This window comes from Melospiza melodia, chromosome 12 (genome assembly GCF_035770615.1).
Source record: "Melospiza melodia melodia isolate bMelMel2 chromosome 12, bMelMel2.pri, whole genome shotgun sequence".
Classification (NCBI taxonomy): domain Eukaryota; kingdom Metazoa; phylum Chordata; class Aves; order Passeriformes; family Passerellidae; genus Melospiza; species Melospiza melodia.
The window spans coordinates 25,796,270-25,816,552 of NC_086205.1; positions in this window are offsets into that span (position 1 = coordinate 25,796,270).

Genomic DNA, 20,283 nt, shown 5'->3' on the forward strand with positions numbered 1-20,283 from the left:
AGGCCTGGCAGGTTTGGGGCAATATCTCCTGAGTTAGGTGGCCTCAAGTCCTTCAGCCTCAGGGTTTGAGATCCAGCTGGATGCTCCCTGTCACTCATTCCCATTCCCTGTCTCCATCTGCATTCACCCACCTTCTTCCATCAGACAAAAAAGAGACTTTCTCATCCCCACAATGCAATATTGCCTTTCTCATTTTGCAAGGTTTTCCCTAAAACCCAGGATTTACAGGATTGTGTAAATTAGCAGGAAGGAGGCAAGAGTTTCTGTACATTTTCTCTGAAGCTGAATTTTTAAAGGATTTTTTTTCCCCTCATATGTTAAAAAGATTCCAGAAAAGTCTAGCTTAGCCCAAGCAATCTCTAATTAATGTGCAGTGGGTTAACTTCAAGTAATTCCAGGTTTAACAGTCCTGTGAGCAATGCTGAGAAATTACAGCGGAGTTTTTTTTTTCCAGCAGAAAAGTGAAATAATAGCTGCTCTATAAAACCCCCTCATCTCCACCACTTCCCACCTCATTTGTTTAAAGCCTGCTGGTTTTATGGCTTGTCTGCACCTCTCCTGGAATGGGACTAATAAGAGGAAACTATGTGACTTGTCCACTGCTTCCAGCATAAAAAAATCCCCTCGTGCTCCTGCTACGACATCCACAACAGGCACATGCCTTTAAAAAATACAACAGCAAATTAATCAAGAGCAAACACGAGTCTCTTCTGCCTAAGGGGTCTGTGGGAGATGGTAAAGAATCAAAAAGAAGGCTACAGCTGATTTATATTTCTTTATGATGATCAAAGGCAAATGGACTCCAATTCAGCAAGGAATATAAATTCTGTGTGAAAACTCACTTTTTCTGCTGCATATAAAATTGAAAAGCCTTCTCCACTGAGCTCTATCTAGTTTAAAATCCATTAGCTAGTACTGCATGCCCTAAGGTTAAAAAAGGAGCAAAAATCCAATCATGGACTAGACTTTGCAGAGAGTTTTTTATGTGTCCCCCAAGTTTTATGTGTCTTTCTTGTTTCCTAGCTGGAGATTACTTGATTTTGAGAAATCTGACTTGTTTGAACAACTGTTGTTGTCACAAAGTTTCTCATATACAATCAGCTAATGAAGCGTTTTCCGCTATTAAAAATAAATCAGCATCCAAAGAAAAACCCAAAGCCACCAACTCAAAAACCCTGCCCTGAAATGTGTGATGGCTTTGGTGACTTTTGGATGGTGGGAGAGCAGAGGGCAGCCCTGATCCCCCACAGGGTCCCAGCTGCTGGGATTTGGGGATGGATCCATAGGCAGGATGGTGTGATCTTGTTCATTGACTCTTCACTGGGATGGAGGCTTGGATCCTGGATTAAACAGCCTGGAACAGCCAGCTCAGCTCCAGAGAAGCCAAAGAGTTCTTTTTTAGACCTCAGTGATTTTTATGATTTTTTAGATTTTGGGGTAGTGGAAGTACGCTACTAAATCCGATGATTAGAGAAAAATAAAACTGGTGAAATGGAAAGGTGCATCCTCCTCCAGTGCTGGATGCTGGTTTGGTTTAAAACTTTTATGACCAGGAAAACAAAGCCAAAATATTCCATAAAAGTTTCTACAACACTTTGAAAAAGTAAAATAGTCTGTCCAATCTTTCACTATGTTACACTTCCTCTCTTCTCTTCTCTTCTCTTCTCTTCTCTTCTCTTCTCTTCTCTTCTTCTTCTCTTCTCTTCTCTTCTCTTCTCTTCTCTTCTCTTCTCTTCTCTCTTCTCTTCTCTTCTCTTCTCTTCTCTTCTCTTCTCTTCTCTTCTCTTTCTCTTTTCCTGCTTTTTTCTCTTTTCTTTTCTCTTTTCCTCCATATTCTATTTTCTATTTGAAATTTCTTATTTTTTACCCTTTAAATTCTTCTCTATTTAACCTTAAACATCCAACCACCAAAATTTTCAACCAACACTTTTTTTCTAGGACCTCAAAGTCCTCTCTCTTTGCCGTCTTTACACCTTGTGCTACCCTGCAGCATCTTGCAAGGCAGTGTTCTACTCCAAAATATTTCTGCAGATTTGAATGACATCATTTTTAAATGGCACAAAAGCTATTTGAAGGGGGATAGAAATCATAGGAATATTTTTATTTAGCTTTTAAGCTCTTTAGCAACAGAATTGCTCTCCTCTAATTTTGTTTCACCACTAATAAAGAGATTATTTTGGTTTACAAAGAAGAGGGTTATGAGGTTGTATGAGGCAACCTGGCTGAATGGGATTCAAGTCTTGATTGTTTTTCTCTATATACTGAAAATTGTGTGTTTGAGAATTAAATGTTTAGGCAATTCACTGGACAAGAAATTATGCTGAATGAGGTCAAGGGACCTTCAGAATTAGAGTTTCACATTCTGAGATGTGAATATTTTTATCATAAAACTCTTCTCAATACTGTTGTCAGTCCATCCTTTTTAAGAAGGTGACATTATCAGAAGTCACTGCACTGCCCCCTATTCTGCTCCCACCAAAATCAATTGGATTTTCACTTGGATTGGAAACAGACCATGGAAAACTCTGGGTTCTCCTGGAAAATCTCATCTGTAACATATATGGGGCTTTCCAAGAATTTATCAGTGCATCAGAGGTATGGTTTGGTTTGAAACCTTCAAGCAAAGCATCCTCAAGTGAAATCCTTTCAGTGGAAGATTCCCTGCCCATGGTGGAGGTTTGGAATGAGATGATCTTTGAGGTGCCTTCAAACCCAAACCATTCTCTGATTCTGTGAAATTTATGAGCACAAATTCATGACATGTTTAAAATTCCTGTGCAGGAAAAGCAGGGAAGCCATCCAGGCTGGACAAGCACAGCCTTCAGCTCCAGGGTTCAGTTGCCAATTGCACTGTGCATATTTAATCAAGTGCACTATTGTTTCCAGTGCCTCATTCAAATTCCTCAACTAATTAAAAAAAATCATAAATAACTCTTATAGAATTGTTCTGCCTCTGCCAAGAATAATTAAAACAATTTAGCAGAATGAACCTCCTAATTGTCCGTGTTCAGCATTCCTAATTCACCATAAAGCTGGATGCTCCTACAGGGAGCAAGGCACTGACAAATCTCCTGTATTTTATATTTTGCTGGATGAAACCTGGAGCACTTTGCTCACATCTTCTCTGACCTTACTGGGATTGTCTCACACATTTTTTCAACAAATTAAAGACAGTTTTGCCCAATATGTGTTTATAAAAGATCAATTTCTCCACGAGATATTAGTTGGTTCATCCTTTCCCTCTTTCATTTTTTATGCTTTTGGAACAATGAAAATGGGGAACAGCGACTGGATGTGGAGAAACAACTTCCTTTGAGTAATGTGTTAGCTTAAAGATACAAATACCCCAACAAATGAGATATCCAAAATGCTGGTCTCACTTTCAAAATTAAGAAATTGTCTAATCCATGACTGCTTGGGACATGCAAAGGGTGGTGAAGGTGGCATCTGCCAATGCCTTGGAGGAGCAATATCTGCAGAATGGTGACCAATTTCCAAAAGAGAATTTCCTGTATGACCAGATCTACTTTAACTTCCTTTTAACCTGTGCCTTCTCAAACGGCCCCTGACAAGTCTGCAACCGTGCCTGTAAATAAAACATGAACCACCTGAGGTCGGGAGGAGAATTATTGATCGCAGGGACTTTGTGTCTGATCCTCATCCTGCTCCTTTCCAACCCTTCCAAAAATGGCTCAAGTCACAAATCCCAGGAGCAGGGGCTGTGGTCAACAGAGAAGTGTGGTCAAAAAGCAGTGTGGGAGAACTCACCATTCTCAGAGGATTTGAGTTTCCTTTTCCTCCTTCTGTTTGCCCTACCCAGTGCCTTCACTGGCAATAATTCCGCTGTTCTCAAATAACCTAAATATAATATTATTTAAAAAATCATGCAAACCACATTTTAAAGAAGACAGATCTTGACTCTTTATAAACTTTTTTTTTTGCTTATAGGCAACAATTTATTGAATATCTAAGATTTAACTTGGGTTCTTTTAATTTCTGACCTATTTTCTCTCCTTTTCAAGGGACATTTCAAAATTAGCAGACTAGCAGTCCAATCATTCAACAATTTCCATGGTGCAGAGGAATCCCTTAGCAAAATGATAAGAAAAGACCACAAAATGTTATTTTGTATGTAGATGATAAATCAGTTTTCATTGGTTTCTGGTTTTATTGCCCTTTTTTTTAATGATGATTAGGACATTTCTTCCTACAAACCCTTCAGCTTCCTCAAGGTAATTTGGCATCACATTTTGGGAAAATAAATGGGTTCAAGGGCATCATTTAGGAAAATGTCACACAATCAAGACTCATCAAGTCCATCTCTCTTCCCTAAGACCTGATCAGCCAAATGTCCTTCCTTGTTTATGGAACTCCTACTTCCCAAAAATTCTGTAATGCCTGAACAGGATCATCTTCTCCATGATTTAATCTTGATAGCTCTAGTCCTAACACAACAAACAAGGGGGTTTTTTTCCTTCTTTTCAAGAGCATTAAAAAAATAGTGATTCAGCATGGTTGTTTTTTTAAACGTTTTTATTTTTTGCCTGCTTTAGGAAAGGGTAATGCAGATGATGAATGGGAACACTCAGTGGTAGAAGAGAAATGATTTGCACTTAGTGCTTGAAATGTGTGAGTCGTAGCACTGTATAAACACCAAAAAAATAATAAAAAAAATAGATGAAATATAAAACACTGAGCCAGTGTTGCTGCTTTAACCTCTGTCAGACATCCCCCATATTTTTTGCTACTCGTGAAGCATTTGCAAACAAGCTTTGCATTTGCACTGAGACCACCTTTGTTTTAAACTGATATTAGAAATTAATTAATTTAGAAAAAACCTGACCTTATGGCTTAAATTCTTTGTGTCATCTCTTGATGGGAATATTACAATTTGGAGGAGCTTTAAGCTATTTCGTTTTTTGATTCTAAAGTCCATCCTCAAGGTTAAGCACAATTTTAACCTTGACCTGATAGTTCTACACCAGGCTTTGGATTGGGAATGGAGATGTTTAAATGGTTTTAAACTGGGAGAGAGGAGGTTTAGATGGGTTATTGGGAAGGAATTCCTCCCTGGGAGGTATGGGATTAAAATTCCTAGAGAAGCTGTGGCTCCTCCTGGATCCCTGGAAGTGTCCAGGGCCAGGTTGGACATTGGGGCTTGGAGCAGCCTTGGGACAGTGGAAGGTGGCCCTGCCCATGGCTGAGGTGGCACTAGATGGGCTTTCAGGTCCCTTTTCCAACCCAAATCATTCCATGATTCCAAGAAAATGGTTTTTCATTTGGATTGGAAACAGGCCAAGGAAAATTCTGGGTGCTCCTGAAAAATCACATCTGCAACATGTGTGGGGGTTTCCAATAATTTATCACAGCATCAGAAGTTTGGTTTGGCTTGAAACCTTCAAGCAAAGCATCCTCAAGTGAAATCCTTCCAGTGGAAGGCTCCCTGCCCATGGTGGAGGTTTGGAATGAGATGATTGAGGTGCCTTTAAACCCAAACCGTTCTGTGATTCTGTGAAATTTATGAGCACAGATTCACATTCATTCTCTGTTTAAAATCCCTGTGCAGGAACACTTGCAGGCTCCTTTGCAGGAGCACACAGCAATGTGGAGGTTCCACCAGCCTTTTCCAACAGAACCTACCCCCCAAAAAGCCCTCCCCATACAGGAACAGCAGGCAGGTTTGCTGAAGGTGTGCTCCAGAGGGAAACATCTCCAGATGTTATATATCATAATATATAATATAATATCATATAATATATAATATGATATATCATATATATTATATAACATAATATATATCATATAATGTATTATATATAATATATAATATATAATATATTATATGATATATATTATGATATATAGTATATATAATTATATAATACATTATATATTATATATATAACATATATATGTATGATATTTACATATAATATAATATATAATATATATATCATATATATTATATATCATAATATATATGATAAAACACCATGCAGGTGTTTTATCATATATATTATACTTGGGTATACATAGAGACCCTGAGCCCATCTCCTCCTGCAGCAAACACTTTCAGCCCTTGCCACAACCCCCCAGGCATTAATCCTTCCATCAATTCCCTGCTAAAGTCCCACCAGCTCGCCCCCTCCCAGCACAAATCCCTCTTTGTATTTTGAGATGCCCTGAAATATGTTCTGGTGTTGATTTCTTATTCATGTAGCTCTTGATAATATCATTTATGGCTTGTTTGTGAGAAACAGGCGCCTGGTCCCACTGGGGAGCATGGATCCCACTGCTGCATGGCTGACAGATCCTGGAGAACATCTTGGAGAAGATAAAAGCAGCAGCAGCAGCAGCTTCCCATGTATTTCTGGCTGCTTCTTGTTCCCAATAAGATGCTGTGACTCTGGGGCCAGGGCTCAGAATCTCACTGATTTTTATCCTCATTTTTTCTCCTCATTTTTTCTCCAAAACCCCAATCTGGTATTTTCTCAAGGCCTTTAACAGAGTGGATCCACCTGGGGAAATGTTGTAGGGAGAGAATTTAATGGCACAGCCTTCAAACCAGGCTGCTTTTGTGTTGGGAGGGGGAGATGCAGATGTGCACACAGATGCAGCTTCACAAAGGGATGTAATCACTAATCTTAACAAAAAACCAGGAATATTTCTAACAAATCTCTTTCTGTGCCTCAGCTTCACTATCAGTGAGGAGAAATTTTTGTTAGCTGTCTTAAGTTTAATCCCCTAATGATTAAAATGTATTTTTTCCTTCTTCTTCTACTTCTCTTTTTTTTTTTCTTAATTTTATTTGAAAATGGGCCTCTAATGCTTGCAAATTCTTAAACATTTATGGATAAACCCATGAATCTGCAAACACTTGCAGATTTCCCCTGACAGCTTGAATTCCTATATTAAACCTCATCTGGTAACTGCAAGTGTCAAAATTATTCCTGGTGTGCTGAATCAGCCTAACTTTGTCATTGCATCCAAGAGAAGTGGAAAATTAAAGTGAATTTCTCTGCTTCATAGCTTGATACATGAAAATGCATGTACAACACACACAAAATTATAATTTTGAATTACATTAATTTATGTCCTCTGGAGAGTTTTGTGTGTCACCAGGCAGGAAGAGACAATCTTCCTCAGTAGCCACTATTATTTATTGATATTGATATTTTTAGTACATTGGAAAAAAAAATAATACCTGTGGCGGTAGGTCCAGGAACCACATTGAAAGTTTTCCTAAAATTTCTAATGAGAAATACAGAAATGTCAGAAAAAGAGTGAAAGATGGGGAATTTCCTTTCCATGCCACCAATATGTGAATATTGGTGATTTCTCTCTCCCTAGTTGTTAAAATTCCTTAAAATCTGATGCAAGATATTAATGTACATTTAATTAATGCAAATAAAATGCTTTTGGGGAATCACAAAGCTCAAAACAGTCAAATATCAGATATTCCATTATTTGTGCTTCTGACATGTTGTGTATATGTTAATATTTTATTCCCTGAACCATTTCATCTCTTTTCCTTATCTCTTTTTCCCAGTCTCTCAGATGAATGTGGGTGAAATAAAAGGCATTTTAAAGCATTGTGAAGATTCCACAATAATCTTCCTCTGACCATCCCTTGGGAGCCTTTTTTTTGTTGGTGTGTTCAGTGGTAGGGATAGGAAAGGGAAAAAAATAACCAAAAAAACCCCATTTTTCAATGTTATTTTTGAGCTTCTTTTCCCTTCTCCACTCCCTGGAGCCAGCTTGTGCTTTGCCCTCTCTGTTCTTTCTCACTTGGCCTGAGTCTCCTGCCATTTATCTTGGGCTTCCACCAGTGCAAGGAGGCTGCCCTCTAATTCCAGCAGATTTGTTTTTGATCCAAGAAAATGGGCAAATCTCTGCACCAGAAGTCGGGGCTTGATGAGATTTAGGAATATTATTAATTAGGATTCTTAGAATGTCAGCCCACGTTCTTCTGATGTAGAGCAGATATCGGTGTCTTGCCCCAAGGGTACTTCTGTGATTTTAGGGGGAAAAAAATTCTTCCACACTCCTTTGTTATGGTTTATTGACTGGTTGTTTATGTGGAAAATGGTTGGAGAAGATTCTGCTCGTTCCATTTTTCTCTCTGTGCCTCACATAATAATCTCTGCTCCTCCTCTGCTGACCCCAGGCCTCAGAGAGCGCCTGGAGGCCTCAGGGCAGCACCCCAGGGCCCCATGGTTGTTTCTTTTTCACAGCTCTCCCAACAAGTGTGAAACACCAAATAGCACTAAAACCTGGCTTTCCCCGAGGTAAACCTTGCTTTTCATGAGGTAAACCTTGCTTTTCCTGAGGTGAACCATTCAGGGTGAGCTCCTGCTGGGCAGGAATTGTGCTTTGGGCTCTCCTTCAAAACCCCCTTGTCACCTTGGTCTCCATAATGTGCTTTTACATCCCTGCAGCCCTGCCAGTGAGGAAGCTTTGCAGAGACTCTGCTTCCACCAAGCAATCAAAGCTTTTGAGGCAACTTTTTGGGGAATGATTGCCTCAATTTCCACTCCTTAGAAGGCCTGAGGTGGCTCATTGAGTGCTCTCATTAAGGCCTAAAGAGCAGAGCAGCATGACACTGAATTCAGGCTCTTGTTTGGGTGTTTGGGTGTAGACACAAAGTTCTGCCAGCCAGAGCCCCTTTCCCAAAGCCCAGCTTCCAGCAGCCTTGGAAATAAGGTGGCTGTGGCCATCTGAAGGCAAACTTTCTTACGAAGAGTTTTTCGAGTCCTGAAAATTCCCAGGGCATGCCAGCTGAGGTTGGAGGGAAGCTTGACTTCCAGCCAGAAGGGGGGAAAAACCTACAAACAAAAAATAACAACATTTTTCAAGTATTATAAAAGCAAAAGGACAGTGAAGAGACTGCATTAAGAGGTTTTTAGAAGACCAATTCATGCTGCTTTATATCTCCTCTCATTTTAGTGCAGGCACACAGAGAACCTATTTTACCCATCTGGTTGAGTCTCCCTCCCTTAAATTGGGCTCTTTTTTGCTCGTCTTGCCTCGAAGTTTAGAAGAGGAGACTCCATTTGCTTGAACATGCCATTTAAATATGTAAGAGTTTTATCAGCAGAAAGGCTTCATTATTGGAAAAACCACGAATTTGAGGCACTAAAGAGACTCTGAGCGAATGCAGGAGGCAGGAGGTGAGGATTACTGTTGCTGTGCTATCAGTGATGCTGAAAGGCTGGGGAGCCTGGAGGAAATTTAAATCATGTTCTATCTTTGGCGGCAGACGTGCTGGGTAGGGCTGGAGCAAAGGTGTGCAGCTTAAAAGCTCTACAAACCCGTGCAGAAATGAAACCACCTTTCCTCCTCGGTGTTTTACGGCTGCTTCTTTCCACTTAATTTTACGGCCTGGCAAGGAAGATAATTCCTTGGATCTTCCCTGTCATCTCAAACAAACATTTTGGTTTTGTTTAAACTCATCCTCGTCTAACACCACTTACTCCGGGTTTTGCCTCAGGGCTTTGGAGGTGTTTAGTTTTTATTGTTCTCCTGTTGTAAGCAGAAGCACAAGCACATCTTAGATCATGGCAGGCTGTGCTTGACATGGATTCACACATCCATGAATTAGTTTGGAGCATTACAAGGAGAAAAGGGAGATTTAGGGCAAAGGGATGAGCAGGAGCACAGAATTTCTGTCCCATCCCTCTGCAACACCTCAGACAAATCCTTTAAAATCTGCAACTGATTTTCTCTTTATGAAAAAAGAAAAAGCAAACCAATTATGCCTGAAGACTATAAAGGTTCTATATTCCATTATTACCAATATTTAGATGTGGTGTAGCATTAAACTTACAAATGGGATTTTTTTTCATAAAGTATAAATAATTAGCATTGCTTTATTTCAACTACAACATCTGTTAGTTCAGTTTTGCTGGTATTTTTTTGCTGCTTTTTAAGCTGCAGAGTCAGAGAATAGAGCAATTAAATGATAGAATGTGCTTAATTTCATAACCTGGGGTAATTTCATGAAGAGTAAGAAAAAGAAAAATGAAGGTTGAACATCAGGACAGGAGGTAGAGAAGTATCATAAAAAAATCCCTCAGGGTATCTCGTCACTTGGGTATCTTAACACTAGTCAGGAAAATTGACTTTAATGTCTATTCTAGGAAAGAACCCTGAGAGTTTGCACAGGTTGGGCTGGCATAATCTCATCCCTTTGTTTTCCTGTTTGCTGTGTTGGTCCCTGAGACATGACCATGCAAGTTCTTTCTGTTTGAAACATGGAAAATATCTGTCCTTTTCCCAAGCACAATTTCCACTCCCATGAAGCTGCTGTGAAGACCCCAAGGCATGAGCAAGCTCAAGGGGTGGCCTAAAGCCAGCAGAGAGTGGAGAAATCCCTCCCTGTCTCCATCCTGGGGAGAGCACATTTCCCAACTCTCTCCTGCTGGAGCCTGCTGACTTCCAGAACAATCAGAATTCATCTGGAAAATATTTCTAACAAAAAGCTTTGTATTCACATCTCTATCTCGGTCATAGCAAATGATACAACAGCAGCTGTTTCCTCCCAATTAATTGCATTTAATGGTGCCCAGACTGGGATGCAGAGGCAGCTCCTTCAGATGAAGATGTCAAAACTAATGGAGTGAACTATCTCAAGGTGTGATTAATTCCTGGGCAAATATTTTTCTTTATTAGGCAGCTAATTAGATTACTTTCCGAATTCTCAGTTAATAAAAATATTAATATTTGATATTTATCTACTGCCAGGCAGTAATAGCTGGTGTGTTTAAGCAGCTCTCGTGGAGCTGTATTTTATCTGGGTTTATGAGCTCAGGGCTGTGCTGCAGTCGGGGTGGGCTCGGTGCTGATCTCAGCACTGCACTCTGGAGCAGCCATAACACCTCCAGTTAGTGCACCAGGAAAATCAGAGCCCTGGTTATGCTGGGTGTGCTCTTACACAGAGTTGTAGAGCTCTACAGCAACTGCTCTGAAGCCAGATGAAAAAAAAAAAAAAAAAACACCAACAACTTAAAATAAAATAAAAGAGAATGTGTGAAAGTCCCCTCCTTACAGGGAAAATAAAGCGGCTGTGAAGGAAGGAATCAAAATATACAGAGCTCAGACAAAAATATTCTTCCACAAAGGTTTGACATGAGTTTGATCTAAAGCAAAATGCTGGAAGAACAAAGATAAAGAACCTGAGCAAAGTGGCAACCAGCCTTGGTGGTGGCAGTGGAACTATGCAAATATACCCTGGCAAAGGAAGGGGGAAAAGAGAAAAGAGAAAAGAAAGAGAAATAGAAAAAGGGAAAAGATTGACTCATTTCAGCTCAAGCCAAGGCTGGGAATGTGGGTAGGTTTTCCTAGCTCAGCTGCTGGGCCTGTGGGACATGGTAAAATGCTGCTTTATGAGAAATTAAAAATATTTACATAGAGATATAGATTATATAGATGTTATCGATTTTATATAGATATAGATGATATAGATAGATATAGATATAGATTATATAGATATAGATATAGATAGATAGATAGATAGATAGATAGATAGATAGATAGATAGATAGATAGATAGATATTGATAGATTATATTATTGACTCCCAAAATGTAATGGGACATTTAAAATCAGACAGTGAAGCTGCAACAACAGCAGAAAATGCAAGCTGAACCTCCCATAGTGGCTGGGAATTAAATGCCATTCTTTAGGAGTTACTGGACAAGTGCAAATAATCCACAGCACATGTCAGTCTGGAAGAATTAGCAGGATGAAAGCTGATGCTGTGGTGCAGGAAGCTGAGGTGGAACTAAAATCAGGTTTCAGTTGTCAGGTGGCAGACAATGAAAATAGTTCTGAGGACAATTTAATGATAAACATTTGGGGTGGAACGAGTGGGATTGATTGATGCCTTCCCAATAGACCCTCCTCAAAACCTCCAGTAATTTCAGTGTGGTTTAAGAAATTAAGTCTGGCTCTGCTCTTGTGTCAAGATAAAATATTTAAATGAGATTTGGAATTTCTCCTTGGAAGACAATTTTAATGGCTATTTAGATTTTGAATCCAAGCAAAACATTGATAATGCCAACCAAATCAGACTATAATATTAAGATATAAAGATTCAAGATCTGTCTCTTATAGGAACATACTTCACCTTTTATTCTCTCGTGGCATTTGTGCCAGGTGCACAATGCAGTGCCCACATCCATGGGCCTGCCACCCTGTTATCTCTCACAAAACATGATAACCTTTGTTCTGAGATGAAATTCATTAAAATGCACAATTTAGCATTTTTGAATATCATTTTCTATATCAAATTGTTGTCTGCCTGTGACAATGAGACAGTTTACCACTGTGACACTCTGATTGAGTTGAAACCCCCGTATTTCAGTGTGCTACACCAGCTGCATTGCTATGAAATATTATTTTTCCTTGATATTGAAAACAGTTGCTCCTGCTCAGCTCCTGGATTATGTGGTAACCTGGTGTGTTGTGTCATTCTGTACACTGAAGTTTTAACATTTTTTATGTCATTTACAGCTGATGAGCCCACACAATCATTTGGAGTGGTTCTGATATTAAAGTTTCGTGACCTGCTGGCATTTGAGCCCTTGACCATTTCCTTCCATGCACAATAACCTCATTATGCCTCTCTCCAATCACCCAGAGAGGAAGGTAAGGCAAGGACCACATTTGCTGACAGAGCAGCCTGCTTTCCGTGGAGTTTGGGAATGATTTGATTTTGCACAAAGCTATATCCTCTCTGCACCTATCCATAATTAATGACAGTCAATTGCTGCTGGTTTTGTTCATGCCAAGGTTATTTTGGACAACACTTTGGTTCAAAAAGCTTCAGCAGAGTCCTGTAAACACTCCTGGGTCACTGATGACAAGATTGCTGTATAATTCTAATACATTATCTTCCAAGCTGTCCCTTGATGTCTCCCCTATAGCCCAAACACTGCCTGCTTCGAGTGCCTCTATTTACTGATGGTCTCTGCTGTCCCAAAGTTTAAACACATTCTACATGTCTGGATTTAATTTATTCTCCTGAATGAAACTTTCCAATAAAAGCTGCTCTTTTGGTCCCACAAATACCAGCATGTCCAAAGTCAAATGAAGTTTGATGTGGGAGTTCCTGGATCATCCACAAAACCCAGCTTGATCTTGGGGTCCACAGCGTGGGAGATCCCCATCCATGGGAGGTGTCAGGACAGAAGAAATGCTCAGAGGCTCTTCCTGTGATGCCTCAGGTTTGGTTTTTCTATTTTTCACATTCTGTGCTGCTTTAGTGTGGGGTCTAGGCTTCATATCAGGGGATGCTGAGCTCTGTGCACAGAGCAGGGAGACAAAACAATTCCTGCTCCAGCTGGGCACCAAGGACAAATGACCCAAATCTCAGCCCAGGAGCACAAACCCCGTGGGCTGGAGAGAGAAAAACAAGCAGGGTGGGACTGCCTGGGCTGAAGCTGGAATGGGACAATGAACTGCAAGGTGCAAATGGAGCAGAGCTGATCCCAGGGACAGACCCCGGCAGCGCTCGTGCATTTTGGGGCCATTTTGGTTCATCTTGGGTGCAGCCCTGGCTGGGCTCTGGTGCTGCCCAAGGTGGATCCATGGAGGAGATCCTTTGGATAAATCCCTGCTTTATTCTGGGACTCTGCCCAGCCTCTGCTCCAGGGCAGCCTGCACAAGGCAGCAGCAGGACAAGTTTTGGGAGAAGGGAGAGGGGCACAAACACCAGGGAGAGTTTGGAGGAGCTTGAGAGCCAACCTTGAGCACCACCACTGACCCCACTCCTGCTCCACCACCCTGCCCAAGTGCTTTTCCCCAAAAATGTGATATTTTCTTTAGTGGTGCTGCTTGGATGAAGTAAAAATTGGAATGACAGAGACCATGCCCTTTGTAGGGTCAGGCTGGAAAAACTGCATCAGGAATGAAATAATTTCAGGATAATTTCCTGAGTAAAGTGTTTTGTGCTGCCTGGATAAAAAAATCCCAAAGGGAGCTTATTAAGACAATCTTTCTTTTTTATAACAGTAAAGATGGCTAAAAACTGGAGTAGCTTATGGAAAATAGAATTTTTTTGTGAAGAAAAGGCTTTCAAATATGATTAAAGAGACATATACCAATATTGCTTTCAGGACAGGTGACCCTGGCTTGTGTTAGCAAGGACTGAATAGATGTGTCACATCTTTTCTTCCTTTTATTTACTCTTTGACAGTTAATTTTCATTTTTATAATACCTACTTTGACACTTAAATCAATTCCTGTGGGTTGTATTTTGAACCTTTCCAATAAGATGAAAACTCAAATACACCTGATTTTCCCTGGCTGTACCATTAGTTTCCTGAAGCTGACTTGCAGGCTATTAGCTCAAGGATAGTTTTACAATACAAAAAAAGTGAAATTTTCTAAATTTTTAAGACTTTTAAAATGCAAGACAACAAATATAGCCAGGATTTTTCAATTTTCAACAGGAAGAATTAGGAACTTGATTATGTAACTAAAAAATTATAAGAAAAATACGCCTGAAGGTTTAAAGAGTGGTTTGGTTAAAATATATTTGTGAAGTACAGAGGTGTTTGCTATGACAGATGCAAATGTCAATAAAATTGACAGACCTTGCCTTTTCCTGAGTGACTCATCCCACAGGATCCTGGAATCATTCAGGTTGGAAAAGACCTTCAAGGTAAGGAGCCACATCTACCTGTTTTTGAACATTTCCATCATCTGTATTTAATGGCCAAATTCTTGCCACTGCTGGCCCCCATCATTGCTTGTTGAAATGCCTTTGACACCTCTGTGGATTCTTAGGGAATTTGCACAAATATTGTTGTATAAAAACTTTGAAATACATTTTTAAATGTTACCAGTTTGCCAAATGCCCTTGCCCAGGAAATCACAGCTCCTTGGATTCCATTGCTGGTTTAGTGTCTTGTTTCCTTGGGCTGAGATCTCCCAGTGTGAGCCCTCTGCATTCCAAATTAAATGGAAATAAAGATGCACAGACTCAGAGGAACTCTGAATAATTTCAACTTGCTACTTTTCCACCTGCATGTTTCAGTTGCTGAGCCTTAGATAATAATGGAAACAACACCAAGAACACTTTTTCATTGCTAAAGTGGAGTGGAAGGCTTGTCCTCTCCCCAGTTTCCAGCACAAAGATCCCTGCCAATATCAATTGCTGCAGCACAGAACTGCAGGACCTGGGTGTGAGTGGGGATGGCAGGAGCCCTGAGATGTTCCCAAGGATGTGCTGGGAATTGCATCTTTTGCTCTTTTCCTCACCTCCAAATAAAAAAACTATTTTCCCCTTTATGGAATCCTGTTCTGCTTACTCTGAGTTCTCTGCTCCTCAGTGCATCCCTAGGAAAATAAAAGGATGTGCCCAGTCCTCCACCACCACTTCCAGCTGGAGGAAAAATTGTTCCTCTTCTGTTTCACAGTCTGCACACACAGATTTTTCAGGGACAACAAAATTAAACATATATTTTTTAATTTTTATCTCTGGATATGGGACTTACTAACAAAAACCTTTTTTTCACCTTGCACACATAGTCATTTCTGTTCTGATTTATTGATCAGACTTGTTCTTAGGAAAAGAAAAATGCCTATTGCTTTTCCAAAAACACAGAGATGAATCCACTTGTATTACTAATATAACGCTTTGTCAGTTGCATCTAGTTATTTAATAAAAAAAAAAAAAAAAGGTGATACAATTTGTGGAGGAAAAAAAGGTTCAAGCTAATAATTTTAAAGTTTTACTGAGTATTGTATTCACTTTTAAAAAATTGAATATTAGACAATCTCAAAGTATTTAGAAGCCTGGAACAAGTGGAGGATTTCATTTCACAAGCTAACCTCCAGTTTTACTTTTGGCTCAAAAGGGTTTCAAATGCTTTTGTTAAAGGCAATCCAAAATGATTTCCCTTGATTTTTTAGAACTAGTAGCTAAATAAAAAATCAGCTCATACTATTCCAAGGTTATTTGAGGATTTCTTTGTGTTACTCTTGCGCTTCCAGTTTCATTCTCCTGGCTTGAGTAGCAGTTAATTATTTTCTCAAAAATCGAAGTAGACCTTAGCAACATGAAAGCAATAAAGAAATTCAATGGGTTGCATTCACTCAACAGGGTAAAAATTTCTGAAGCCTGAAAAGTTCCTGCCCTGGAGAGTGATAGGCCACTAATAACCCCTTGTCCTTGAGAGCAGCCCTGAAAAGAAAGAGGCAAAAGCTCTACTTTGCTGTGAAGTGGGGTTTCATTTCCCAGCTCCTGTAGATCCTGCAGCAGACACATGCAAGAAATAAAAGTGCTCCTGAACCAGTTAACAATGTCTCTGCAGAAGAGGGCACACACCCTTCATTATCCTGATGTGGGGGACCTTTAGTCTTCTTCTTCAGGGCTCGAAGTGAGACTTGAAGCCCAATGAAAATTAGGATTTGCTGGTGTGGTTGGGTTATAAAAGGCAAACCCAGAGTTGGTGTTGGTTTTGTCACCCCCCTGTCAAGGTTTACATCCTTTGCTGTAAATATTGTAATATTCAGCTGAAGTCTGGTCACGGGGGAGGGTTGGGGTTTTTCCCCCATAAATTCAGTGAGCTGAAGATTGTCTTTATTTTGTGAAGTTTGTGATTCATTGCTAATGAAGGCCTTGCTTTGCTTGGCTCCCAGCCTAGGCTGAGGGCTGGGAAATGACTTTGAATGAGCAGAAATGCCATCCTGCATTTCACTAACTTACTACACCCTCCTTGATCCAGTGCCTTTTGTCATCTGGGGTCTCATCTTGAAGCCCTTACTAAGGGAAAATTCTCTCTGACTTCAAAGCTAAGCAAAGCCTTTATGAATAAATCACCTGAGGTTTTGGTGTCACTGATCACAGATCCAAACTTCCCAGCCCATGAGGATTCAGGAGTGTGTTACCAAGCTCTGCTCTTGGCATCCCTAATTCCTGCTCCTGCTTGCTGTGTCTCCCCTAATTCTCTTATCATCTCACTGCTTGCCTTCTGCAGATTCAGTAAACTCACAACAACCAGTTTAATCTCCTTATTTCAATATTGAAACCGTTTGTCCTACCCAGGATTTTCCTCTTATTATAAAAAATTACACTCACATAGGAAGTTAAAGAGAAAATAAATTCGTTTAAGGGGTATTTTCCTTCTGTTGAAGCAGCATCTTGCTGTTGCTGACATAAATGGGTTTTATTGTCTGAGGTAGGAGGGAGATCCTTGTGGGTGTAATTGAGGGAGCCCAGGCAGTTTTCCCACTCAGAGCAGCTGAGGATGTTGTCCTCAATTTCTAAGCCATGTGAAACTCTCTTAGTGCCTGATGGAAATAACAAAGGGGATAATCAGATGTTGGGTTGTAGGCACGGGTAGAAAAGTCCAATGAGTTTTTCATGAAAGCTTTGCCAAGATTTCTTCAGATGTATTAATAGCAAAAGCAAATCTCTTCATTAGAAGTGTTATTGCAGCAACTATCACACACCCTTCTTGAGATGTTACAGTGCAATTATTTGAAGGCAAAAGCAAAGAGCTGCAAATTAACAAACTTCAATTATTGTTTTTAAACTTCAAGACTTTCTTCTTTCTTCTCTGAGAAACAAAGCAAATTTTAAAGAAGCTGGCAGATCATCTTCCCCACACTCCAAAATCAAAGCTGCTATCATTTGAAAAACTTAGAAAATGCAAGTGATATACAGACAGTTTTTTAATGTTTCTCCCATCAACAGTAACTTTCAAATTTCCAGTTTTGCAGATTTCTGTTTCCTCTCAATTAATTCTGGCTTTTTCCAAGAGATTCATCTTTATTCCTTTGAAACTGAGCATGGATGTGTGTGTGTGCCTGGCCTTGAGAAGAGCCCAACATCAAAGTTCAGCCCCTGACCATGCCACAGATTATTTTATGTGAATTAAACGAGCCTTCCCTTACTCAGCTCTGTCTCTGTGAAAGAGGCTGCTGATAATTTTTCTTCCCCATGTTTTATCTCTTTCATCCAGTGCATGAGATTGGCTGTCAGGATACGTCCCATTAAGAAGCAGAGCACCCAGCACAAGAGAGCCTAAATTGCCATTCACACTTTCCAAAGCAGAAATATGAAGAGATTCAGCATTACATTAATAAATATAATGTGTCCCAAAATGAGGGAAATCATCTCCACCGTAAGCATCTTTATTTTCCTTGGGAAACTTCACAGACACATTCAGAGTAGCTGATGAGCAATAGAAGCAGTGCTAAAAGACCAATAAAATACATGAAAATCAACACAGACAGATGCCAGCAGGTCACCTTAGATGGTTTTGTGTAAATTAAAAAGAAATATGAAACAATTTACTGCTGGCCCTTCTGTGAGACAGTTCTTTGGAAAATTGATTAGTAATCTCACAGGCTACCCGTCTCTTTGCCTTAGTATTTTACAGCTTGCACCATCCATCTGCCACCCAAGCATATAAGATCAGCAGCTACACAAATCAGTAGCTGGATAAGATCACAGCCTATTTACTCGTTTTTAAAAAGAAATGCAGAAAAAATTGGGCAATTTGGGGTTCTGGGGTGGTGCTGGATTCCAGGACAGGCTGCACAAGGGCTGAGGTGCTTTTCATCCTTGCACAGCAATGTCCCAAGGTCTGAGAACTCAATATATTAAAAAATTACTGAGTTCCAGTTGCAAGCAAAGTATAAAATAAACTCTAATAGAGGCAATTTCCACTGTGAAATGGGAGCAAGCACATGTAAACAGTGATAGAAGTGCAGGCTTGGGTTTGTCTGAAATGAGATTCCTGAGGGCTCAATCCTGACCTTTCCTGGTTAAACAGAGCCTATCCTGACCATATTTATAAATATATTCATGGCATATATATTCATACTGTTTATGTACTCAGAGAATGATCTTCCTGTCTCAGAGATCATCTGGCAGTATTTCCTCCCAGCCAGAAAAACCCAACCAAGCTGTCAGAGCACACAAGTTCAACATTCTAAAAGATTAATCCCACTTTTATAAGTAATTGCTAATTAAAAACAGCACATATCCACTGCCGGGTGTATTTAAACAGTGTTAATTTTTGAGTGTGCAGAGTGCTGGACTTTTCACCTTCAGCCCCGTCCTGATCCTCCCCAAAAGCTGCAGGAGATGGGGCTGAGCTGTGGCTGCATCTGACACGTTCTCAGCTGAGTCCTAATCTGGGCTTGTGCAGAACAACCTCCTGCAGCCTTCAATTACCTCTGCACAACTCTGAAATTGGATCAGTGAGGGCTCTCCTGACGAGGAGAACATGAGGTGATTTTTATTGTACACAGTCAGCTCTGGAGTGCCAGCTTAGGCTGGAATCAGCTTTAATGCTTATTTTTAATTATACCTTTGCAGCAAGGAGTGGAGATCGATAAAGCAGCCTCTTTTGTCTGAGATCCACAGGAGACAACGACCACCATTCCTTCAGGGAGCGTTTCAGTACCAAAAAAAAGGGGGAAAATTGGTGGAAACCCGTGATGCAATGAGGATGCAATGCATTTTCTCACTGCAAATTTGGCTCATTTTTTAGGTATCACAAGTCCTATCACCATCTTTCATTTTCTGTCCTGAGCAGAGTGGTTGAAGGAGTGACCTCAGAGTTTGCGTTTGCTTGAGGGGTGGCTGCAGCTGGGGTTGTACCTGCCTTGGCCATTTGTCACATTCATCCCATGAGAATCCCTCAGTGCCACACTGGAGAAACTCATCTGCATTCCAGTGCGCTGCTCTGAGCTGCCTTTTCTCATCCAACTGGACATTTTCCACCCTGTTGTCAGGGGTTTATGGATTCAGCCACTTACAGGCTCTGGCAAGAGGTGGGCAGCAGAATCACCAAGTGCAGGGCTGGTGGGAGGTGCTGCTGCACCCTCTCCCAGAGGGTGGAATTAAATTGAAATTACCTGGCAATTATTCATTCTTCTCTAGGGGAGGTGGGGGAAAATCCCTTTATTTCTGTGAGAATGCTTTACTCATCACAACCTGATGCAAAGGTCTGGGAGAGGTAACCCAGAGCCACAGGAGTGACCCTGCACACCTAAAACAGGAGAACTATTGGAGAATTAGAGCTGGCTGTTTGTTCCTAATTATTCATCTTGATTTGCATTCTAAGGAACTGAATAACTGCAATATATGAAGGAAGACCACTTTTTTTTTGATGTGTTGTGCTTAAAACAAAGCAGAAAACACCAAAATCCTCTGTCCTGCTTTGCCCTCTCACTGCGGTGTTTGTCTATTCCTACTGATAATTAATAATAATTATAAATGCTAATTGTGAGCCAAACACTGAATTTTCCCTTAGAGCTCTGG